Source organism: Carcharhinus amblyrhynchos, chromosome 31 (genome assembly GCF_965287045.1).
Source record: "Carcharhinus amblyrhynchos chromosome 31, sCarAmb.v2.hapA, whole genome shotgun sequence".
Classification (NCBI taxonomy): domain Eukaryota; kingdom Metazoa; phylum Chordata; class Chondrichthyes; order Carcharhiniformes; family Carcharhinidae; genus Carcharhinus; species Carcharhinus amblyrhynchos.
Genome location: NC_137354.1, coordinates 20260922 through 20287710, shown reverse-complemented (window position 1 = coordinate 20287710; position 26789 = coordinate 20260922). Strand labels below are relative to the sequence as shown.

The 26789-nt window shown below is 43.2% G+C and overlaps 1 protein-coding gene across 2 annotated transcripts in view; it reads right to left on the bottom strand.

Annotated features, from left to right (window-relative positions):
* The window catches only part of ncoa4 (nuclear receptor coactivator 4), a 39569-nt gene extending 21295 nt beyond the window's left edge, over positions 1-18274 (bottom strand). Inside the window, exon 1 of one of the 2 annotated variants that reach the window (XM_080215824.1) lies at positions 18239-18274. The gene's annotated coding sequence lies outside the window, so the exon portion shown is untranslated. Of the gene's footprint in view, positions 1-2340; positions 2468-18238 lie in introns of those variants that run through there. The other variant, XM_080215825.1, reaches the window with a different exon arrangement.
* Between the last annotated feature and the right edge of the window lie 8515 nt (positions 18275-26789).

Genomic DNA, 26789 nt, shown 5'->3' with positions numbered 1-26789 from the left:
TACAATCAATTCAGAAAGCTTTAGTTAGTCTGCACTATACAGTTTCTTCAATAGAACAGACGGGTGGAGAAAGAATAGGCAATTTGACAGTATTTGATCCAGATCTAAAGAGATGAGGAGGAGTACCTGAATATGAATAGCAGCTGTTTTGGAAATGCATGGAGCCAAAATGAGGCCTCTTAACGAGGTTCATGTGAATAGCTTTCATTGATCTGGATCTTAAGTAATGTCACCAACATCACAGGTGGTTTTACAATTTTTATTTTGGTGTAAATCTTTTCCTTGAGTAAATGTATTTTCTTTTGAGATAAACACAAATCCAGATTTCATGCAACAACAATTTACATCATTTCCCTGAAAAATTCAAATGTTTAGGACAGTCATTGGGATTTTGTTTTTCAAAGAATTTGATTTACAACTGCAGGAAGGAAAGAAAAAATGTGGGTCCCCAATTCTGGACATTTAATAAACAGCTGAATTTACTCTGGAAAGATGATATTGCGGTTATTCTAAAGACAGAGGTCTAAAGGACTGAAGCCAATGTTTTGCACCCAAATCCATCTTACAGCCACTTAGGCATTTCATGCAAAGTGTTTTTCTTAAACAACAGAAAGTCACGAATTGCATACCACAGGAAAAAGTGTAGTTCAAAATACCAAATACCTTAAAATTTTCCATGTGCATGTCTGGAATTTAAAACGTAAAAAGTAGCCACATAAACCATGCCTTAAATAATCAGATCATTTTACTGTAGGGACACTCTTCCTCACTGAGATTGAGCCTAAACTTAAATATACAAGTTACGAATTTGATGCATGCTCTATTGTTCCAGTATGTATACTTGCAGTAAAAAATATATTCAAGCATTTCCTTGTTTAGCAGGCACTCCAGCACATACACTTTCAATAAAAAGTTTATTCAATCATTTCCATGTTTAGCAGGCTTCTTTCAAATTGGTAGATGACATACTGTAAGAAAGTATTATATAAATGATGTCTAAATAAGGCATGAAAATTTCAAGTTTAATATTTTAAGGCACGGGGTGCTGCATAAGTAGAGGATAAATAGATACACTCAACAGCACAGGTCCATATATAATGGATTGAAAGGAATTTCAAACTCTTTAGCATACAAGACTAAAACCCCTCTAGGATTCACAGTGCAAATAAAACTTTAAAGGCTACTCCTAGAAGTGGAACAAGCATACACCCAGTTCACCCAAGTATGTATACTCCTCACATAATTGACCCTTCACCAACTGTCAGTACTGCTCAGATCATGTTATGTATATGTATCACAAATGTTTTGTTAACGGCGCAACTTGGGTTAATGTTTACAATTCACCCAACTGTGGTCCTCATATGAAAACAAATAGCACAGCACTGAAACTCAAGGCCCCTGCAGTAAAGTCAGCTTTAGGAGGGGTTTGGCCACGGTGGCAAAATGTTTTTTCATTCCTTTTTTGCATCTGGTGCATTTTACATCCTTTGCTCACCTCACTCGCAACTCCCTGAAATCCATTTGGCTACAAGTTGCAATACTCCATGTGTCGACTTAAATTATTTATATGAAACAACCTGCAAAGTGTCAGAAACACTGCTGCAAAATCGGCAGGTAGCTGTCATAAGCTCAGGAGAAGCAGATTTCATCATCCAATTCAAAGACTGCAAATCCTGCAGCACAACTTTATTATAAATGTACTGCATCTTGTTATCATTAATTATTCTCTCCCCGCAGCTCCAGATTTCCCTCCCACTTCACTGAATTCGTGGTGTCGATGCGACAGGAACCTGGTACTGCTTGTTTCGAAAGTGGAAAAATATGCAAGAGGAAAATGCGAGTTGTCAAAGCAAACATCTTTACAGCAGCATTTTACACCCAAGGTGAATTCCATACGCCCACTGCCATTTAACCCCATCGAATTAAGTCATCCTGCATCAACCCCACGAAACTTTTAAGACAAAATAACTCCCAAAAATAAAATAAAACCGGCGAAGATAGATATTAATAAAGCCTTATGTAGGTTAGGTTGCCACATGGAAACCAACAATAATGGGTCACATCACCTTTAATCTGTCCTATAATCAGATAAGTGAGTTTATAGTACAAAGAAAAAAGTTTTAGCAAGAAACTGTGTGGAATTGAGGGTTTATATTAAACTAGGAGGTTTAGCTTATATCCATTTTCCAAGGTGCCTTCTAGTTCCTATTTGCAGCGATGGCTGCCAGGCCTGGCCGCCATCATCTCTCCTCAGTGCCAGGTCAATGGCTGCTCCGCCTTCACCCGGGTGGACAATCACAACGATCACTCAGCGCGCACACAGTCACCAACCGGTTGTACCTGAGGCAGATTTCGGTGAAAGGCCCCCTCCTCTTCCTCGCCGACCGCCGCTATGGTCAACAACTAACACAACCACCGCTCCAGGCCCGCTCCGACTGCCCGCGCAGCCGCTCCTCGGCTCCTTATATACCCCCGGCCACGTCACACCCCGTCCCAGACTGAGGCGACATCAACTGTCCGCCACGAGCGGCTCCTCCGTCCGCACGTACACCGGGGGGGGGGGGGCCGCCTGGGCGGGGGTGCGCGACAGGCAACTGCTGCAGCATTCACTACACAGAGAGGGGGCCGCCAAGGAGGGGTGCGCGACAGGCAACCGCTGCAGCAGTCACTACACAGAGAGAAGACCGCCAAGGGAGGTGGCGCGACAGGCAACTGCTGCAGCATTCAATATGTAGGTAGGGATCCGCCAGGGGGTTGTGCAACAGGCAACTGCTGCAGCATTCACTAACAGAGAGCGGATCGCCAAGGTGGTGTACAACAGGTCACGACTAATGCAGCATTCAATATATAGGTAAGGGTCTGCCAGGGCGTTGTGCAACAGGCAACTGCTACAGCATTCAATACAGTAAAAAGTCTTAGAACACCAGGATATATAACCTGGTGCTGTGAGACTTAGTGTGTTTACCCAAGTCTAACGCCAGCATCTCTACATCATGGCAGCATTCAATACCCAGGTAGGGGTTTGCCAGGACATGTACAACAGGCAACTGCTGCAGCATTCAATATATAGGTAGGGATCTCTCAGGGGGTGTGCAACAGACAGTTGTTGCAGCATTCAATATCTAGGTAGGGGGTCTGCCAGGGGTGTAGAACAGGCAACTGCTGCAGCATTCAATACCCAGGTAGGGCTCAGTCAGGGGCTGTGCAACAGGCAACTGCTGCATCATTCAATATATAGGTAGAGGTCTGCCAGGGGGGCGTGCTACAGCATTCAATACCCAGGCATGGAAAGGTCTGATAAAGATCAGAGACTGATAGCCAAGTTCCGCACACGAGGACAGTCTCAACAGGGATCTTGGGTTCATGTCGCACTATCTGTATCCCCCGTGACTTGCCTGGGTTTACAAAACCTCACTTACTGTACTGTCTGGAGACGATACACATCTCTTTAACCTGTGATCAGTGCTCCTTCCACTCACATTGTCAGCCACTTTAGGACTTGAACAGCAGGTTCGGTGTAAAGATTCGCATTCTAATCAGTAATCTGTAAACTGTGTGTGCTTTATATGCTCTGTCTGAGGCCAGAACTCTCCATTCACCTGAAGAGGGAAACCTCGAAAGCTAGTGAGTTTACTTTCAAATAAATCAGTTGGACTTAAACCTGGTGTTGTCAGACTTTTTACCATGGAAAGGTCTGCCAGGGCATGCACAAAGTAAGCCCACCAAATCTCCATCTCGTACACTAACTTTACCACCAACGAAAATAGAAAATGCTGGAAAATTTCAGCGGGTCTGACAGCACCTGTGAAGAGAGAATAGAGCCAACATTTCGAGTCAGAATGACCCTTTTTGGTCAGACCTGCTGTGATTTTCTAGCATTTTCTGTTTCAGGTTCCAGCATCCACAATATTTTGCCTCTGTCACTACCTTTACAGGCATAATTTGGAAAAGCACTATCTAATTTTGTTTCTCTCCAACTAGTCTTCCAAAAACAAATCCAATTAATACTTTGCTGAGCTGATAGCATTCTTTCCTAAGTTAGAAGGGTCCAGTTTTCTCCAGGATTTGACCCCTTGATCTAAGCTGACACTTAAATACACTGTCACTGATGCCAAACCAGTCACTATGTTACCTGTAAACCAAACATGGAATGAACAGAACGGACACGTGATTACTTTAGCTATTGGGAATTTCATGCAGTCATGATCTTGTGCCTATCAAAATAGGTCAAAAGTACTATAAGATTAACCCCCATCACCCAGAATGTTACTGATAACAATGCATCAATCTCCCAAAGGCAAATATTAAGGACTACCAAAGGTATTAAAATTGGTCTTTCAATGTCACATTTAATTTTATCCTGCAATGTAACAACATAAGATGCTTTGTTAAGAATAATTAAAACCTGAGTCGCAAAACATTAACTTGCTAAGCCACAGGCCAGATCTGCCTATGCTTCCTTCTTTGAGCATCTTTACTGTAATGCTGGCAAAATCTCTCTCATACACAGACATACTCACTGAATGTTAGTTGTGCTGTATATCACGGAAAACAATTTCTAAAAATTGGTCAGTCGGTAACCAGAGGGCATAAAATTATTACTAAAAGGATTAGAGAACTGGATAGAAGTTTCATTGTTGCACGAGAATGTCCTAATGGTGGCAAAAACAGAATCCATAATAATCTTTCACAAGGTATTGGATAATAAATATTTACAAAAGACAAAAAACTGAAGGACTTTAGGGTAAGAGCAGGAAGATTGAGAATAGTTACTCGGGTCCTCCTGGCCTGTATTTATCTCTCAATTAATATCAAACAAAACAGATTATTTAGTCATGATAACATTGCTCTTTGAGAACTTGCTGTGGGAGAATGGGCTGCCACATTTCCTAGTTTCCAACAGAGACAATAGTTCAAATATACATCAGCCAGTGCTTTGGGTTGCCCTGAAAGGTGCTACTTAAATGCAATTCTTCCTTCTACGCAGTAAAGTTCCATGAAAGGAAAACAATGTTTATTGCACCATTTATATAGCACCATTAAAGTGGTAAAACATTCCAAGGCGTTCCACCATAGTATTATCAAACTAAAGGTGACTGAGCGATATCACGTGGGCAGATAGCCAAAGAGCTCAGTTTTAAAAAGCACCGATAGAGTTAGGGACAGAATTCAAGAGTTTAGGGCCTTGACAGCTGAAGGCAAGACTGCCAGTGGATAGAATGAATCTGGGGAAGCTAAGGGGGCCATTCTTCTGGATTGCCCCACATACTTTTGTATCTTATCTATTCCTTTTCGCTATCTTTTACGTTTCAAATTATGGTTAGTCTGCGAGCTGCCGTTTTGTGGACAATTATAAGTAACAATATGATATAGCACAAGAAACAATACTTTTTAATGCATACTTATACATGTGACAATAATAAATCAAATCGAGGGAGAGATTATTGTCATCGCACCAGGTCACCAGATTCTACAGACAGGATTCTACAGCCACGCTTGCCTGAAAACTCCTGTCTGACTTCAATGGAGCTTTACATGGTCCATCTCCCCCTCACTAGAATTCCAGTGGTGGGCAGGATCAGAATCCCTATCTCATTTCTATATTCCATCTCATCATTATTTGAGATCTCACCCTCTACAGTTTTGTCATCAGCAAACTTGAAAGTCGAGTTGGAAGGGAATTTGGCCACACAGTCATAGGTGTATAAGGAGTATAGTAAGGGCCTGAGGATACAGTCTTGTGGGGCACCGGTGTTGAAGGTGATCGTGGAGGAGATGTTGTTGCTGATCGCAGTCTGCGAGTTAGGAAGTCTCAGATCCAGTCAGAGAGAGGAGTCGAGCCTTAGGCCACTGAGTTTGGAGATGAGTTCCATAGGAATAATGGTGTTGAAGGCTGAGCTGTAGTTAATAAATAGGAGTCTGGTATAGCTGTCTTTGTTATCTAGGTGTCCTGCAGACTCCTGCATTAATCACATCGTTGACTGCACCCTGGAGAGAACACTCCAGCTTTGTGACTTACACTGGCACAACATGGGCTCAGGCCAACACTATTCATCAATGCCATCTGCCACTCACGAATCAGTCTTTACAGCCACAACAAACAATACTCCCAGTCTTAACATCGAATTCAACAACTTCAGATCATTAGCTCCACCCCAACTTGACCCCTCTGTTTTCATTTAATTTAAATTTTTACTGTTCTCCTCCTTTTATTTCTTTGTCTTCATTTTTCTTTTGCCCCCATTCTTTCCCCCTATTTTATCTACCCTTTCCTTACCTTTTCTGCCCCTTTGCTTCCTTTTTCCCCAATTTTACCTTTCTCCCAACCATTTCGCAACCCCCACATCATCATCTGTCAGTTTACCCTCTGATTTCAGCTTCTCTGCCATTTGGCCATTCACACCTTCTATTCGCTCTATGGGCTGCCATTAACAGTTTTTCCCCCCGGGTCCCTATGGCTATGAATCATCTTTCACTCCCTCACCCTGCAGTATAAATATCTCCCACTTTCTATGCCTTTTAGCTTTGACAAAGGGTCATCTGGACTTGAGACGTCAGCTCTCTTCTCTCCTTACAGATACTGCCATAATGGACATGTTCTAATGTTTCATTGTTTTGAAACAATACTTAGTCCAGAGGAGACAAACACGCCAAACGTAATATATCATCTCACGAGATGGATGCCACTGAATGGATAGCAAACAGGCCATTCGTCCCAACTATTCTAAGCTTGTGTTTATGGTCCACAGGAGCCTCCTCCTTCTCTACTCCATTATCACCATATCCTTGTTTGCTTCTCACTCATGTTATTATCTAGCTTCCTCTTAAATGCATCCATGTTATTCACATCAACCAGCCAAATAGTAGCAAGTCCCACATTTCACACTAAAGAATTCCTTAGTACCATAGAAACTCTACAGTGCAGCAAGAGGCCATCCAGCCCATCAAGTTTGCTCTGACTCTCCTAAAGAGCATCCCATGCAGGCTCACCCTTCCGTCCTATCCCTGTAACCCTGCACTTTTCCCGTGGCCAATCCACCTAACCAACACATCTTTGGGCACTAAGAGCCAATTTAGCATGATCAATCTACCCAACCTGCACATCTTTGGACTTGTGGGAGGAAACCGGAACACAGACACAGACACGAGAAGAATGCGCAAACTCCACATGGACAGTCACCCGAGGCCAGAATGTAAGATGGGTCACTGACGCTGTAAGGCAGCAGTGCTAACCACTGTGCCATCATGCCACCCAATAAATAATGGATTTATTAGTGACTTATCTCATAACTGACCCTATTAAATCCTTTCATAATTTTAAAGACTATTTTGAATAGTGAACTGGCCTCTTCAGTCTCTCCTGAATAAAACTGTATTGCATTCTTGCACTCTCTTGTATTAATAAGATACAACAAAATTTGGCTACTTAACAGGTAATTCCTCTCCTCTTCAGCTTCCAAACTCTCTCTCTCTTTTTGTACAGACACATTATGAATCCTTCTCCAAACTTGCTTCCCTCCACCATTATCTATAACTTTGCTGTTGAATATGATAAAATATCCATCACCTGCCCTGACCCTTTATCTAGGTTTCTCCACCGAAATAAGTACGTGATATTAATTCAGTAACTATCACAAGGTACACAATACGTTATACCCAACCCTCAAGGAGGTAAAGGTTTCTTTTGCAAAAAAACAGAGCTCAGCAAACTGCTTGGATTTTGACCTTAAGTCATCAAACAATTAGGATTACAAGTTAATATTCTACAAAGCAAGCTCTGTTATTGAGAACCTGTTTTAACCTTTGCAAAGAAGTGCACCAACACAAAAGATCATCCTCCAAAAAGACTTGGAGAATCAGTGGAGAAAGAAAAATCATCTTACATAGACAAAATAATTATAGAAATACGATGTTCCTGGTAATTCAAATGTCACAGCCACTAAAAATATGAATTATTCAACAATTTGTATTTAACAATACAAATAATATTGCTAAAAATTGAATTATCGGGTAACTTAAATACAGCAACTTTAAATTAAGACTAGGTAAAGAATATTTCTGCAGATGTAGAGTTAAATATGCGGCATGGTGGTTAGCACTGCTGCCTCACAGCGCCAGGGACTCTGGTTCAATTCCAGCCTTGGGTGACTGTCTATGTGGAGTTTGATTTGATTTATTATTGTCACATGTATTAGTTTACAGTGAAAAGTATTGTTTCTTGTGCGCTATACAGACAAAGCATACCATACATACAGCAGGAAAGGAGAGGGTGCAGAATATAGTGTTACAGTCATAGCTAGGGTGCAGAGAAACATCAACTTAATATGCGGTAGGTCTATTAGTTTAGAAGAGTTTGAATAGTTTTAGAAGCATAGAGCGAGAGTAAAAGGTAGAATTCGAGGGTATGCTGGGCACAGTTTGCAAGAAGTCGCCTTGCTCTGACATCATCTTCTCCCTGTGTCTATGTGGGTTTCCTCCAGGTGCTTCAATTTTCTCCCACAGTCCAAAGATGTGTGGGTTAGGTTGATTGACCCTGCTAAATTGTCCCTTAGTGTCAAAGGGGATTTACCCAATAAGTGGGATTTCGGGGATAGGGCCTGGGTGGATTGTTGTCGGTGCTGGCTCGGTGGACCGAATGGCCTCCTTCTGCACTGTAGGAATTCTATTCTATGATTCTCAAAGCAATCACACTTCTGCCAAGCATACACAAGTGCATCAGAAGTTTTGGGCTGTGGTTTAGATCGTGGTAAAAGCTCAATGTACAACCTAGATAATATAAAGCTATGGAAAACATGTCATATATTTTCTTTAAATGAAACCTAATGTAATCAATCCCAGCTGGTTATTTAATTCACTTTTATCAGTAGAGAGCAATTAAGCAGCAAGCAAATTGGGTCCACTGCCAAGTTTACACCTGCAGCCAACTGAACTGGCACTGATACGTAACCCCAGCCTGCATTCCAAACTCAGAATTTGAGGAAAAGGGAGGGTCACATTTCAGCCAAGCTAAACATTCATTTGTCAGAGCAGATTTGCATTCTCTTTGTAATTTCAAATTGAAATTCAGAAACCCATGTCAGTGATTCTGGAAATGAAAACAGAAAGTGCTGGGGAAACTCAGCAGGTCTGGCAGCATTTACGGAGAGAAAAATGAAAATTGGACTCTTCTTTGGAATGTTTGGAAGAAGTCACATACGGACTTGACATGTCAATAGATTTGGCAGCATTTGTGGAGAGGGATACTCTCTCCACAAATGCTGCCAAATCTGCTGAGTTTCTCCAGTACTGGTTTTCACAGGAACTTCATTGCAATGTTAATGTAAGCCTACTTGTGACACTAGTAAACAAACTTAAACTTATTTCAGATCTCCAATACCAGTATCTCTAGCATGTTGCTTTTATTTCAATAATCCCTGACCCTGCTTTCATATTGCTAAAAGCAACAATGACTGAGAGAAGATGCAACCATCCTTTGCTCTCTCTCACCTTTGCTCCCCTTTATACTCAGCAGCTTTCAAAATCTCTGGGCCATGCACGCAGCACAAACTGAATCATAGCAAGTCAGACAACTCATGGAAAAATGGAAGAGAGTTAATATTTCTGGTGTATAATCTTTGTCAGAAGAGATTAGGATGAGAAGTTAGATACCGAAAAGTTTTAAAGTTTCTTTAGAACATAAGAATGTAAGAAATAGGAGCAGGAGTAGGCCATCTAGCCCTTCGAGCCTGTCCCACCATTCAATAAGGTCACTGCTGATCTGAAGTGGATCAGTTCCACTTTCCTGCTTTCTCCCCATAACCCTTAATTCCCCTGTCTATCAAAAACCTATCTACCCGTGACTTAAATATATTTAGTAGGTAGTAGCCTCCACCACTTCAAGAGGCAGAGAATTCCAGAGATTCACCACCCTTTGAGTGAAGTTCCTCCTCAACTCTAATCTAAACTGCCCCCCCCCCTTATCTTGAGGCTGTGCTCTCTAGTCCTTCTATCCTTTCTAAGCGGGAAGAATCTCTCTACTTTAGTAGTGTCACAAGTAGGCTTACATTAGCACTGCAATGAAATTCCGTGAAAATCCTCTAGTCGACTGTTAGGTACATTGAGGGCGGATTCAGCATGGTCAATGCACCGAACCACCACGGCTTTTGGACAGTGGGAGGAAACTGGAGCACCCAGATGAAACCCACCCAAGCTTGGAATCAAACCTAGGTTCCTGGTGCTATGAGGCAGCAGTGCTACCTACCGAGCTGCCCCCTCACAGGTACTGCCTGATCTGCTGGGTGTTTCCAGTGTTCTTATCTTCATTTCAGATTTCCAGCATCGGTTTTATTTGCCATTGCAGTACCCGTTGTGTATGTTTACATTAGTTGGGGCACAAAGTGTATTTTGCATCCAAATTTTAGCATCTTTTTCTTCTACGTTTGGCAAGTAATACTGGAGATGCACACAATCAGGTATTACACTGCCGTCAAGTGGAAGCGTAGACTTGCAGCAGTCTTTATCCTTGTTGAATACAGGTACTAACTACAGCGAATCTGGGTTACAAAGAAGTTGGTTTTAGTGTCAACAGTGAGAAAGAGAGGAGCCCCACATATGCATTCCATTTAGGCCAATGGGATATAGACTCCACCCAAGATTATGAAAATAATTATCTGTATATTAAACAACTACTGCATCATTTTTGTTAAATGTTTTAATATACATAACATTTTTACTTTTTTTTATATTTCCTCTTTTATTGAGAGATAAACGTTGAACAAGATAACATCCTTGTTCCTCTTCAAAGCGGAAAAGGCAGAGGAGTGATTACTCAGCATAAAAGAGTGCTGAGGTGGAGGTTTCGGAGACCTTGAGCCAATACTATTCATCTGTGCCAGCTCTAGAAGGAACTACCACTCATGAGTCTGCCTCTACAGTCACAGCAGATGATATTCAATCCAGAAGTGATTACACTCCGGATGCAGTCCATTGTCTTCTGAGACAGATGGCTATTTCGCTTCAAAATGGTGTCATGGGATCTTTTAAATCCAATTATCAAATATGCTGCTCCCTGCATCTCATCATGCACTAGATCTGTTTCACTTACAACTCTCCATTGGCATCCTGGGTCCAACACACCTCCAGCTTCCCAGTCAGAGTTCACTATCTACTGTTCCAATTGCTCCATTGTGCCCCACATGCTCCAACACACCTCCACGTCTTACTTCATCTCACTCCATTTCCTAAAGCTTCTCAATATTCTGCTTTCCTCAAACCTTCTGTGATTTACTCTCAGCCTCTGTCAAGATATTCTTCCCCTTCTATTCCAGGAAGCAGCTTGGGAATAAAGGATTTTTAAAAATTCTTTGGTGACACATGTTAGTCACTGGCTGGCCAGGATTTATTGATGTGGAGATGCCAGCATAGTTCTGGAGTAAGTCAGATTCTTATTGTACAGAATTTATTGCCCATCCCTCGTTGCCTGATTGGCAGTTGAGAGTCAACCGCATTGCTGTGACTCTGGAGTCACAAGTAGGCCAGACCAGGTAAGGATGGCAGATTTCCTTCCCTAAACAGATATTACTGAACCAGATGAGCTTATAAATGCAAACTGCTTTTCTGTTTTGAGATCATTTATGGACTGATTATCCATAATCACTTGTTCCAGATTTGGAATAACAACTCAATACAGCAATATCATGGTCATGGTTATTCATTTATAAAATGATTCTCGGTTCAGTTTTAATCTGTCACTGAAAACAGCCTGACATCAATCAGATGTCAAAGACTTCAATCACATCAGTCAAAGGACGTGCAGGTTAGGTGAATTGGCCATGCTAAATTGCCCCTTAAGTGTCAGGGGAACAAGCAGGGTAAATTTGTAGGGTTAGGGGGATAGGACCTGGGTGGGATTGTTGTCGGGTTAGTCAGTTGTAAAGCAATAACGTGTTGTAGTAACAGCTGTGTGTGTGCGCGCCAAATATCAGACATAAAGGTGGTGGTGAAGACCTCTTGCTCCATAAGAGAACAAGTTTGAAGCTCAGAGATGGCAGGAAACAGGAGGTTATTACACACACACACACACTTCACGGTTTTCCACCTCAATGGCCATGACTGGAATGGAAGTATAAACAAGTTACATATCAGGAAGAAGCAGACATGCCACATTGCCACTGTGTTTCTGCAGCACCCTTGCTTAAATGTAAAAAGCACCTAATGACACAATCTGATGATGCAGGTGAGCAAGTTAATCTTGCTTGTCAAGGTAGTCGTTTTAGAAATGCACGATCATTTTGGAAATCTATAAATCATCCCAGACCGGAAAGTTAATTATTTAAAAAATGTGGGACTCCCTATATTGTTGAGCACGAGTTTGGAGAGGCTAATAATCAACATTAACCTTAGTACGATTACAGAATGGAAACTTCTAATTTTCTCACACTAATTCTCAAGAAGAATTCTCTGGTAGCTAACTGTACAACTGGAGCAGAGTCATGTTACAGTTAGATCACAATCGCTGGACAAGCTCCACCTTGTTTTTCCAATTCTTAGCAGCCAGAATGGCCAACGCATGACGTCAAACAAGATGTTTAGATAGTCACTGGAGGCACGGAAACCTTTCACTGGGATAAACGATCCAATAAAGTATTCACGGCATAGCTGCAAGTGTTAAAGCAACTGGAATTCCACACACAATGTAAATTAACTCTAGCTTTTATTAAACACTTATAATTAAACACTCGGGTGGTTAACAGTGAGGTCGAGTGTCTTGAGTTACAGGAAGATAGACAAGATGGCCAAATGGGCAGATAAGTGGCAGATGGAATTTAACCCTGAAAAGTGTGAGATGATGCACTGTGGAAGGAGTAATTTGACAAGGAAGTATACTATGAAAGGTCTAACACTAGGAAGTTCCGAAGAACAAAAAGACCTTGGCATGTTTGTCATTAGATCTCTGAAGGCAGAAAGGTAGGTTAGTAGGGTGGTGTGCATATGGCACACTCGCCTTTATCAATCAAGGTATTGATTACAAAAACAGAAAGGTCATGATGGAGTTGTATAGAACTTTGGTGAGGCCACAGCTGGTGTACAGTTCTGGTTGCCACATTATAGAAAGAATGTGAACGCACTGGAAGGGGTGCAGAGGTGATTTACCAGGATGTTGCCTGGGATGGAACATTTAAGTTATGAAGAGAGGTTGGATAGGCTTGGGTTATTTTCATTAGAGCAGAGAAGACTGAGGGGGCGACCTGATTGAGGTGTTCAAGGTTATGAGGGGTATGGATAGGGTTTTTTAGGGAGCAGCTGTGCCCCTTACTTGAAGGGTCAGTTACGAGGGGACGCAAGTTAAAAATGAAGGGTGGGGGGGGGGTGCAGTTGCAGGGAGGATTTGAGGAAAAACATTTTTACTCAGAGGGTGGTGACGCTCTGGAATGCGCTGCCTTGGAGGGTGGTAGAGGATGGATGCCTCACATCCTTTAAATTATTTGGCACATCATAACATTCAAGGCTATGGGCCAAGTACTGGCAAGTGGGATTAGGTGGGCAGGTTAGGGCATTTCATGCATCGTTGCAAATTCGATGGACCAAGGGCCTCTTCTGCAAAGTAGTATTCTGTAATTCTGAACAGTGACTGAAATTCACAAACTGTTCACCGTAAACACTTGCCCAAACAATTGCCAGTAGTTCAACATTCACAAGGATTAAAAGCGTCAAAGATTCCATCAGCTACCATGCTGTTCACAGTGTGGGTGGCTGACAGACTGAGTTTCACTTATACCTATTTATAAATTCTTAAGAGAGGTGAAATGGGGATAATAAAAATTGGTCAGAAATATAGGATCACAGAGGAAAGTGGCAGATTGGATCTAAAATGGGCTCAGTGACAGGAAACAAAGGGCAATGATTGATGGACCATTTTGCAGATGGAAAACAGTTTCCAGTGTTGTTCCACAACACTCATTGCTGGGGCTCTTGCTGTTTGTTGCATATATTTAGACTTAAAACCGGGTGACATGATTGGGAAATTTGAAGATGATACAAAAATTGGCCACATAGTTGATAGTGAAGAGGATCATTGTTCACTCCAGAATGCCAATGGTTTGATGAGGCAACAGGGCTAACCACTGTGCTACCCATTTGAATACTCAACAAATGGGAAGGTATTGAGAGGGGTTGAGGAAGTAAGAGACCTTGCATTACATTTCCATAGGTTCCTAAAGCTGGCAGGCCAAGTGGACAAGGTGGTCAAGAATGCGTTCCTTTAAGGGCGAGGTATTGAATACAAAAGCAGGGATGAAATGATGGAACTGTATAAAACAGTGGTTAGTTCACAGCTGAAATTCTGATTACAGTTCTGGTGACCATATTACAGGAAGGACATAATTGCTCTGGAGAGAGTGGAGAGAAGATTTACAAGAATGGTGCCAGGTTTTGAAAATTGCAGCTATGAGGACAGATTGGATCGGCAAGGGTTGTCTTCCTTAGAACTGAGAAGGCTAAGGGGTAACCTAATTGAGGCGTACAAAATGGTCAGGTGCCTAGACAAGAAAGATTTGTTTTCCTTAGCTATGAGGAGATAATAAAGCCAACATTTTGAGTCTAGATGACCCTTCGTTCTGACGAAGGAATCAAAAGGGAACATTATTTTACATTGAAATACAGACAATATTCCTTCAATTGGCACTTTTAAAACATTTTAATAAGATTTTGTCTTCAACACTCAGACTTCCACTGACTAATTACAACAGCACACAAGACCTAAAAAATATAGCTTCAATGGGAGATTATAGTCCTTTAACTGAATTCTAAAACAAGTACAAACCACAAAATATAAATCGCATTACAACAACTGTAAACACCATCGACTCCAGGGCAGTTTTTTCGCCTTGAGAAGATGCTGATCTCCCTTATCGTGGTCAATGATATGACCTGAACTATGGCCGATGGTGTCTACAAATTGCCAATTTTGAATTTAGATGACCCTTCGTCAGAACAAAGGGTCATCCAGACTTGAAACGTTGGCCCTATTCTCCCCTCACAGATGCTATCAGACCTGCCGAGATTTTCCAGCATTTTGTTTTTGTGTTCAGATTCCAGCATCCGCAGTATTTTGCTTTTATCTTAGTGTCAACAAATAGACTTGGCAATAGAAGAATCTGGATCATAAACAGACTCCGATCCCCATGGATTGGCAGACCACACTAGACTACGTCATCACAACAGGAATGAGGAAAAGCACTCCTTGATTCAAACACCAGCTGGCAACTCCAGGTTGAATTGATGAGGGATCATGAAATACGCAACACAGAAATAATTCATTCAGAAACAGTCCACGTCACCCTTTACGCTCCACCCAGCTTCACTGCTACCATCTGATGATGTTCAATGATATGCCTGACATAAAAGCAGATTTTCTGCTGAATTTTGTGGGGTTCGGGAAATCCAGGCCCCCCCCGGAAAGTAGTTCTAACACAAGTGATGATAGCCCACCATCAGTTTAGCCAAGGCCAGTCACTGGCAATGCAAGTCTACTGAACGCTATTTATTTGTGTGTAAATATTACAGCAGCGCATCTATTTGAAGGCATTCACAAGGCCCAAAGCAATCCCACCTTCGTAATAAATATCAATGGGATTTTGTTGTGCCTAAATTGATTGCCATGTTTCCCTACAACAGTGACTACATTTTAAAAACCCTTCATCGATTCTGAAGTGCTTTGTGGTATCCAAAGTGTGACATATACAGAAACTTCAAAGGGTCAGGAAACGAAGCCCAGTTCATCACGCAAACCAGCCTCCCATCCATTGACTCTGTCTACACTTCCCACTGCCTCGGAAAAGCAGCCAGCATAATTAAGGACCCTATGCAGCCCGGGCATACTCTCTTCCACCTTCTTCCATCAGGAATGAAATACAAAAGGCTCAGGTCACGTACCAAATGACTCACGAACAACTTCTTCCCTGCTGCCATCAGACTTTTGAATGGACTTACCTCATGTTAAATCAACCTTTCTCTACACCCTAGCTATGACTGCAACACTACATTCTGCACCCTGTCCTTTCCTCCTCCAATGTACGGTATGCTTTGTCTGTATAGTGCGCAAAAAACAATATTTTTCACTGTATCCCAATACATGCAACAATAATAAATCAAATCAAAATAATTATTTCTATCTACATCTTTAGCAACATCCCAAAGATTGAAGCACTTAAAATGCCTTGCCTTCTGACGCTGCTGGGTGTGGTGTTACCAGTCCTTCTAATTGTCTAAAGGCAACATGAATACACTGACACGCAATAGTCAGTCCTGTGACAATTGTAACAAACAAGTTAGACTGGTTGAATTTGCCAATGGTGGTTTGCAGTCTAACCAAGTGAAAACAGTCAAGTGACATGTAAAGTGCTTAATCCTTGACACAGAAACGAAAAAGTCAATGCTAAACATAGGGTCTCTCCTGTCAGTATGCAATCGAGCCTATCTTTCCATTTAACAAAATGGTGCTCAATCCTTCAGAAAAAAGTAGCTCATTAACAAAGAAAAGTGATTCTAGAAACTGAATAGTTCCAAAGAAGTGAAATTATTTTGATCTGGTATAACAGCAGTCTTTAAATTAATTATATTGTTGGCACAGCACCTACCACTGCTGCCTCACAGCATTAGGGACCCGGGTTCAATTCCTAGCTTGGGTCACTGTCTGTGCAGAGTCTACAAGTTCTCATGATGTCTGCATGGGTTTCCTCTCACAGTGCTGGTTCGGTGCATTGGCTATGCTAGATTCTCCCTGTGTACCTGAACAAGCGCCGCCCTATGTGGCGACAAGGGGATTTTCACAGTAACTCCATCGCAGTGTTAATGTAAGCCTACATTGTGACAGTAATAAATAACAACACAGCTCACTGGGGTTGAGGGATCTCACAGACCAACGAACCTCAGAGAAAATATTCTCATCTTAAATAGGAGGCCCCAGTTATTTTTAAATTGTGAAACATAGATAACAGAAAAAGTAAAGTTTACATTTATTTATTAGCGTCACAAGTAGGCTGACATTAATACTGCAATGAAGTTACTGTGAAAATTCCCGAGTCACCACACTCCAGCACCTGTTCGGGTACACTGAGGGAGAATTTAGCACAGCCAATGCACCTAACCTGCACATTTTTGGACTGTGGGAGGAAATTGGAGCACCCAGAAGAAACCCACACAGACACCAGGAGAACATGCAAACTCCACACAGAATGTGATCCAACTTGGGAATCAAACCCAGGTCTCTGGCATTGTGAGGCGGCTGTACTAACCACTGTGCCACCACATTGTAGATTATTGTTTGAATCTGCTCCATCATGTAATTTGATAATGGTTGATTATTAGATGGTTCTAGCCTCCTCTCTGTCTACAAGAGATTTTCTTCTTTCAGCATCAAAGCTGTCAAATCCTCCTCAGGGTGGAGAAGGGGGGATCTTGTTACGTTTGAACAGGATTCTCTCTGGTTTTTTAAATTAAAAATGAATGGTCTATTGCTGGTAATAACAAGTTCAAATTTTAACTATTAGTGTCACAGGTAAGCTTACGTTAATACTGCAGTGAAGAAATCCCCCAGTTGCCACACTCCGGCACCTGTTCGGATATACTGAGGGAGAATTTAGCACGGCCAATCCACCTAACCCACACGTTTTTCAGACTGCGGGAGGAAACCCACGCAGACATGGGGAAAAGTGTAAACTCCACACAGACAGTGACCTGAGGCTGGAATCAAACCCGGGTCCCTAGCGTTGTGAGGCACAGTAAGAAGTCTCACAAAACCAGATTAAAGTTGAACAGGTTTATTTGGTACCAAAAGCCACTAGCTTTCGGAGCGCTTGCTGCTCCTTCCTCAGGTGAGTGGGGGTTCTGTTCACAAACAAGGAGGGCATATAAAGACACTGTGAGGCAGCAGTGCTAACTCACTGTGTCACCCCCATTTGTAGATCATTTGTTTGAGCCTGCTTCATCATGTACTTTGATCATGGCTGATCATCAGATGATTCTAGCCTCCTCCACCCCAAGGGGAGACTTTCTTTCAGCTTCAAGGCTGTTAAATTCTCCTTAGGAGAGGGACCTTGTTTGAGCAGGATCACCTCTCAGCCTCTTAGGCTACAGGCCCAATCCCTTTCCTCATAAACCACCACCCCCTCAAATATCAAAGCCCCTTCATCCCCATGGCGTCTGGCCCTGTTAAAGGCTTAAAAGCCTCCTTGTCAGCAATCCCTCCGCCCTCTCTCACCAGCCGCTCTCCTCCTCCTTCGCCGCTTCTTCTTCCCGCTCCGCCGCTGTCGACACCGCCGCCGCTCTCCGCTCCCCGCTCCCCCCCCGCCCGCAGCACAGCCGGCACCCGGACCCCTCCACTCCCAGGGGACGGAGGGGTGCACTCTGTCCCTGTCACTGCTTCCCCGCCTAGGAAACAAATCATCATCCTCTTGCTCCATCAATTCCTCAATTTATCCCACTTTGTTAGTGTGTTTTTATCCATGTTGTTATCTACCAGCTGTTTTGATGAGACTTGATCTTATCTGATCTTCCTCTGCCCCCCTTTGAGCAAGATGGTTTGATCCCCGGGTCCCTCAGTGATGCTGTTCCCTCGGGCGAGTCTATTTGTGTTGCAGGGGGGGTTACAGCGAGTCCATTTCTGCTGCAGGGGGTTAGGCGAGTCCATTTAAGTTGCAGGAGGTGTAGGACGAGTCCAATTGCGACGAGGGTGGATTCTGACGCGACAACATCCGGGGCTGCCGCAAGGGGTCGCCATTTTGGTGCTCGGCGTCTGGAGGCTGTTCGCCCACGGAAAGCAGCCTTCGTGGTTATTGATAACGTTTAGCTCAGGTTCTGCACTATGGAAATGTTCGACATACTGTGGGAGGAAATGTGATGAATCATACATTGCAGAGGGAGGTCATTCGGCCCTTCAAGTCTGCACCGACCACAAACCTCCCCAGGTCCCAACCCCATGTATTTTCCTTAACTAGTCCCCTGACACTAAGGGGCAATTTAGGCTGGCCAATCCACCTAACCGGCACATATTTGGAGCACCTGGAGGAAACCCACGCAGACACAGGGAGAACGTGCAAACTCCACACAGACAGTGACCCAAGCTGGGAATCGAACATGGGTCACTGGCGCTGTGAGGCAGCAGCGCAACCCACTGTGCCACCTGTAGAAGGGTGGAAATTATGGCGGAGAAGAAACGAGGGAGTGAAGGAAGGGGATGAAGTGAGGAGGGGAAGGGAGGGAGTGATGGATGAGGGAGTAAAGGCATTGGTGGGCTTTCTTAACTATAGTGTCGGTGTGGAGGGAGCAGGACAGGTTGTTGGTGTTCTGGATACCTAGAGACTTGAGCTCTTGACCATTTCCACTTCCTGCAGGTTGATGTAGACAGGGGCATGCCCTTCATTACATTTCCCCAAGTCTAGCTCCTTTGTTTTGCTGACATTGAGTGAGAGATTATTTTGTCGCACAACAATCACCAGATTCTCTATCTCTTTCCTGTGCGTGAAAGAATGGAGTGAGGCAGGAGTGTAATGCTACTGTGCCTTTAAGAAATGTACTTTTGATCATGTTCTCTGCATTTTGTAAGTAGGCTTTTTGGTTTTTGTTACTGGCATCAGGCTGCTTGATTAGATGTCCTTTTATTGCTGTTTAAATGATTTAAATTGGTTTATTTTTACTCTGGGCCTAATGCACTTTCTGGGAGTTTATGACCTTTTGAACAGTTGTGTGAAGAATGATTGACAGGTTAAGTGGGACAATTTTGTTTCTGTGTCAAGAGTTCTTATTTTCAGTATTGGCTACTGTTTAGTTAGAAGGTGATTGGACTTAAGTCGGGATGAAGTGTTCTGTCTCTCTCTCTGGTGTTTTGGGAAGCTGTTCTGACTTCAAGCCTAAAGAATCATAGAACCTCAGTGCAGAAGGAGGCCTTTGGTCCATTAAGCCTGCACCAACAACAATCCAGGCCTTATCCCCATAACCTGGCATATTTACCCTACTAATCCCACTGACATCACCCTAACACTAAAGGGCAATTTAGCCTGGCCAATCAACCTAGCCCACACATTTTTGGTCTAGGAGGAAACCAGAGCAAACCCATGCAGAAACGGGGAGAATGTGCAAACTCTATACAGACAGTGACCCAAGGCTGGGAATTGAACCCGGGTCCCTGGCGCTGTGAGGCAGCAGTGCTAACCACTGTGTCACTAAGGTGCATGCATGTGGGTATGTGTGAAGAAAGCTGCAGAATTCAACAACAACGGGTGAGCATAAGAGCTTCCTGTGGTAATCCCCAATAGGTGTATATTTTAGAGAAGGTTTGTTGTGTTGGAACAGTGCATTTAATTGTTAAGGTTTATACAATATTGTGGGGTTTTTTTGTCTTGATTGTAATTGGTAAAAGTTACTGCTAATTTTCCTTTTTTTGTTTACTTTATTCCAACCCAATCAAGTCAAATTAAAGCCAATTCAGAGTCCCAACAAGTTGGGACATTCCCGATCCAAGCTGACAAGACAGGGCTCTCACCTCCAATCTCGGGCTTGATCTACATGATGCAAGCTGATTGAAGTAGGTGTAGCTCCTCCTCCAAGGTTTGATCTAATTTGCATCTTAGCCAAAAGGCCTAGATACCGCTTTGAAAAATTGCTTCAAGTGAAGCTGAAATGTAACCTAATGATTTCAACCAAGTGCAGCATGTTGATACTACACTTGATCTTAGCCAAAACTGTATTCCTACATAAACTTTGTTTAATAAAAGCTTCCTAGCGCGTCATTCAAATCATATCTGGAGTGAGACACCTTATGCTTACCCTAGCCAAATTCAAAGTGTGAAGTAGTCTAGGCTGACTTCTTGTGGTTTCTGATCTGGATTGTAACAGGGGAGTGAGGGAAGGGAGTGCTGAAATTCAAGGAGGCCCACCCCCAACACACTCAGATAGGGGCAACTAATGATGATTTGATTTGATTTATTATTGTCACATGTAACGTGTATTGGTAAACAATGAAAAGCATTGGTTCTTGCGCACTATACAGACAAAACGTACCATTCATAGAGAAGGAGAGAGTGCAGAATGTAGTGTTACAATCACAGCTAGGATATAGAGAAAGATCAACTTAATGCGAGGTAGGTCCATTCAAAAATCTGACAGCAGCAGGGAAGAAACTGTTCTTGAGTCGATTGGTATGTGACCTTAGACTTTTGTATCTTTTTCCTGAGAGAAGAAGGTGGAAGAGCGTATGTCTGGGGTGCATAGGATCCTTAATTATGCTGGCTGCTTTTCCGAGGCAGCGGGAGGTGTAGACAGTGTCAATGGATGGGAGGCTGGTCTGCGTGATTGGGCTACATTCATGACCTTTTGTAGTTTCTTGCGGTCTTGAGCAGAGCAGGAGCCGTACCAAGCTGCGATATAACCAGAAAGAATGTTTTCCGTTGTGCATCTGTAAAAGTTGGTGAGAGGTGTAGCTGACATGCCAAATTTCCTTAGTCTTCAGAGAAAGTAGAGGCGCTGGTGGGCTTTCTTGACCATAGTGTCAGCATGAATGGACCAGGACAGGTTGTTGGTGATCTGGACACCTAAATATTTGAGGCTCTTGACCCTTTTACTTCGTCCCCGTTGATGGCCAATAAATTTTCACTTTGCCAAAGATACCCATATCCCAAAAATGTATAAAAATGGGAATACTAAAAAAAGAGATCTAAGGAGCAGTAAGATTGTGATATAATGAGGTGATATCTCAACCTTCGGTTTTTCTGTGCGTATCTTTACTTAGCTGAACAGGGGGCTTTGGGAGAAGGGACTCTCCTTCAGGATTGAAAGGTCTTTGGACAATCTTCAAGGATTGAAGATTAAACTGTAATTTGAAACAATTGGCCATCAGGGGACAGAGAAATTTGTCCAATACATTAGCTTTAAAAATGGAGAATCCCTCAATCTAATGATTATTAAACAGAATGGCCCAAAGTTCAAACAATGCAGGAGATAATGGAGAGATGTTGTCACTCAGTTCCATTAAGATTTGGGAACCACAGCATCCATTTGGAAAAGTCAGAACCAGAGAAATTGCTAACATTTTCAGATTCATGTTCTAAATTCATTCATTCTCATGCTGTAACATCTCCTGCAAACATACAGAAGAAATATGAGATTAAATGAGAGGAATCCATAAATGCTTACAGTACAGAAGGAGAGCATTCAACTCATTGTATTCTTTTGCCTCATTCACTTGCCCTTTTCAGACATACTGTTTAATTTTGATCTTAGAGAGTAGACAGGGAAAATTCTATTCCCGTTGGTGGAAGAATCGAGAAGGAAAGGTCAAAGCTTTAAGATAATTGGCAAAGAAAGCATGGCGACAGGAGCAATTTTACCAGGGAGCAAGTCATTGAAATCTGGAATGTGCTGCCTGAATGTAGCAGAGGTAGGTTCAATCGAAGCATTCATGAGGGAATTGGGTTATTATCGGAAAAGGAAGAATGTGGAAGGGTATGGGGAGAAAATGAGGTAATGGCACCAGGTCAATTTATTCTTTGAAGAACCAGTAGGAGGACAAGGGGCAAAATGGCCTCCTGTCCTTTAAAAATTCTGTGGTGGTTGATTTTTCTATTCAATTGTTTATCCATGTATCTTGTAAAATTTTTATAGACTCCACTTCCATCAAGTTTAGGTAAGGGAGTCTATGTCTAACAAGCCTGTGGGTAAATAAACTTCTTCCAACATCTTTCAACACCATGGGTTCAAATCTCACCAGGTTACAATACAACATTAGACCGTAAGACTACAAGACATAGGAGCAGAATTAGGCTACTTGGCCCATCGCATCTGCTCTGCCATTCAATCATGGCTGATATTTTTCTCATCCCCATTCTCCTGCCTTTTCCCCATAACCCCTGATCGCCTTATTAATCAAGAATCTATCTATCTCTGTCTTAAAGACACTCAATGACCTGGCCTCCACTGCCTTCTGAGGCAAAGAGTTCCACAGATTCACCGCTCTCTGGCTGAAGAAATCCCTCCTCATCTCTGTTTTAAAGAATCATCCCTTTAGCCTGAGGTTGTGCCCTCTGGTTCTAGTTTTTCCTACTAGTGGAAACATCCTCTCCATGTCCACCCTATCCAGACTTCACAGTATCCTGTAAGTTTTAATAAGATTCCCCTGATTCTCCTAAACTCCAACAATTCAGACCCAGAGTTCTCAACCGTTCCTCATACGACAAGCTCTTCAACCCAGGGATCATTTTTGTGAACCTCCTCTTTTCCAAGGCCAGCACACCCTTCCTTAGATATGGGGCCCAAAGCTACTCACAATATACAGCCTGAGGAATATATTCCTGCTCTTATATTCTAGCCCTCTCGACATGAATGCTAACATTGCATTTGCCTTCCTAACTGCCAACTGAACCTGCACGTTAACCTTAACAGAACCTTGAACAAGGACTCCCAAGTCCCTTTGTGTTATTGATTTCTTAAATAATCTATGCCTGCCTCCATCCCTCCTTCCAAAGTGCATAACCTCACACTTTTCCACATTGTATTCCACCTGCCCCTTCTTTGCCCACTCTCCTAACCTGTCCAAGTCCTTCTGCAGCTCCCTGCTTCCTCAATACTATCTGTCCCTTTACATATCTTTGTATCATCTGCAAACTTAGCAACGGTGCCTTCAGTTCCTTCTTCCAAACTGTTAATGTACATTGTGAAAAGTTGTGGTCTGAACACTGACCCCTGAGGCACACCACTAGTCACCGGCTGCTGTCCTGAAAAAGACCCCTTTATCCCCACTGTCTGCCTTCTGCCAGTCAGCCAATTCTCTATCCATGCCAGGACGTTACCCTTAATACCATGGCTCTTAACTTATTTTAGTCTCCTATGCAGCACCTTGTCAAAGGCCTTTTGGAAATCTAAATAAATCAGGTCCACTGGTTCTCCTTTATCTAACTTTTTTGCTATCTCCTCAAAGGACTCTAACAGATTTATCAGACATGACCTCCTCTTGATGAAGCCTTGCTAACTTAGTCCAATTTGATCATGCACTTGATAAAATGGACTCTAAAATCTTGCCTATGACCAAAGACAGGCTAACCAGCCTATAATTTCCAGTCTGCTCTCTCCCTCCCTTCTTGAACAGTGGTGTTACATCATCTACTTTCCCGTCCTCTGGACTCTCCCTGCCTCTAGTGATTCCTGAAAGATCACCACCAATGTCTCCACAATTTTCTCAGCTATCTCTATATACTCACTTCCACTTTCTTCCATCGGGAAAAAGATACAGAGATCTGAGGTCACGTACCTACCGACTCGATACTGCTTCTTCCCTGTTGCCATCGGATGTTTGAATGGACCTACCTCACACTAAGTTGATCTAACAAAAAAGAACAAAGAACAAAGACCTGGATTGTTGTTGGTGCAGACTTAATGGACCAAAGGCCACCTCCTGCACTGAGGTTCTATGATTCTATAGGCTTGAAGTCAGAACAGCTTCTCAAAACACCAGAGACAGAACACTAACCGTTTGAGCTCCCTCCTACTTTCTCTGTATTCCTCCAATGTTTTCTCCATTCCCAGTTGCTTAAACCTAACATACGCCTCTCTTTTCTTCCTGACCAAGTCCTCAATATCCCTAGTAATCCACGGCTCTCTAATCCTACCTTTCCCATCCTTCCTCTTAACTGGCACATGTCTTTCCTGCAACCTTTTCGGTTTTCCCTTGAAAGACTCCCATGTGTCGAACGTGGACTTACCCTCAAACAACCTCTCCCAATCAGTATCCATAAATTCCTGCCTAATCCAGCTGTAGCTAGCCTTCCCCCAATTTAGCACCCTCCCCTTAGGATGGCACTCATCTTTTTCCATTAGTATCCTAAAGATCTTTCTCCAGATCTTAGCTATGACTGTAACACTACATTCTACACTCCCTCTTTCCCTTTTCTATGAACAGTATGCCTTGTCTGTATAGCATGCAAGAAATAATAGGCCTGATTCCCCCATCCTGACACACGTTTTTGGCACATCCAGATGGGAGAATTGCATGTCGGCCATTTCACAGGATTCGTGCATGGAGTTCCTGACACGTGTGTGTCTCCCACAGCTAAAGAACATGCACAGAACATGCTGGAAACTGGTGAGAAGAGGGGTAAGTCATTTACATCTGTTTTTCATTTATTTTAAATGTCATAATCAGGCTTGGCACAGAATTTTCCAGACCTGATAGCATTTCCCATCCTGCCAAGGGTATTTCACTCCATTGGGGTTTAGAGTAGCACCCCACTTGCGGGAAGCTAGCGGGAGACCCTGCTGGAGTAAAGGGGGGGCAATTGTGGCCCCCCAGGGGGGTCAGGCAGCGGAGGGGTTGCTCCCTGGGCATGGGCGCCCTAGTGGGGCCTGTTGGGGGTGGGGCCTAGTGGCAAGTGGGTTGGGTCAAAGGGCGGGGTCAAGGTGAGGGGGGCAGGACCAAGGGGCAAGGCTTAGGGATGATCGGTGGGGGTGAGGAGTCCCACTGCCACTCTGCATTGGGATCGGTCGGGGCTGGAAGGAGGGTAGCAATTGGGCCAGGCTGGATGAGGTGGTCTGCCTCCTGAGGAGTAAAGAGGGGGTTTCCCTCTGGGGGGGAGGAGGGGTCTGCAGGGGCGGGGGGATTGCCACTGCTTGCAGGGGGGGAGGGATCCGGAGATAAGGGTGCTCTGAGACGGCGGGGATGGGGGGGGGGGGGGGGGGGCGGTGCGGGGTTGCTGCTGGGTGTGGTCCAGGAATGCTTGTGTGGGCCACAATCGGGCTGTGGGGGTGTCACGAGGGGCAGCAGTTTGAGGGTCCCGGGCTGGCCAGCGATTGAACTGGCCAGCAAGCAGCAATCCGGCCAATTGGGGCAGAGTTCTGGAACTGTCGGACTCCGGCGCGAATAGGCCCTGCCCCCCCCAAGCTTTTAATGATATTCACAGTTGTGACCTTTGCATTGCAGAGAGTGTGGGAAATTCGAGTCTGAAGTTCAACTGAAAAAACAGTTGTGATTTACACCAGTTTTCTAGCCAATTCAGCACTTTTGTGAGAATCGGGCACAATACTTTTCACTGTATACTAATACATGTGACAATAATAAATCCAATCAAATCATAGAGCATGCCTGGAGCACTGTTTGTAGTTATGGTCTCAGTATTTAAGGAAGGTTACATTTGCATTGGAGGCAATACACTGAACGTTTATCAGATTGACGCCTGGGATATGAGGAATGACCTTTGATGAGAGGTTAAGTAATGTGGGTCTATACACTGTGATTTTGGATGAATGAGGTGTGATCTCATTGAGAAACATACAAAATCTCGAATGGGGCTTGACAGGATACAGATACTGAAAGGTTGTTTCTGCTGGTAAGGGAATCTAGAATACAGGAGCACAGATTCTAGATAAGGGGATGATCATTTAGTATTGAGATTGTGATGTTTTTACAATTTTAAGCCCTCGCTTGGAGTTAACAGGATCTGGCATATCCCTCAACTAACTTACCTCAACTTCAGCCAGTGGCAGCTAGACGCCAGGACATGTCATTTGAGCCTGCAGAGTCCAACTAGTCCCACACCCAAAGGAAGATAGCCAATCCAGAATGTTACCTTCCTCAATGATAGACTGACATCTAATTGGTATGTAGCAATATTGTAAGGGTCCAGGTGAAACTCCTCAGAAAATATTCCACCAGCAAAGGGAATAGAAGTTGTGTTCACTGAGTGTTTGATACAGAAGTTGGGTGAGATCATTTAAGAATTTTGATTTTGATTTGATTTAATTCATTATTGTCACATGTATTGGTATAC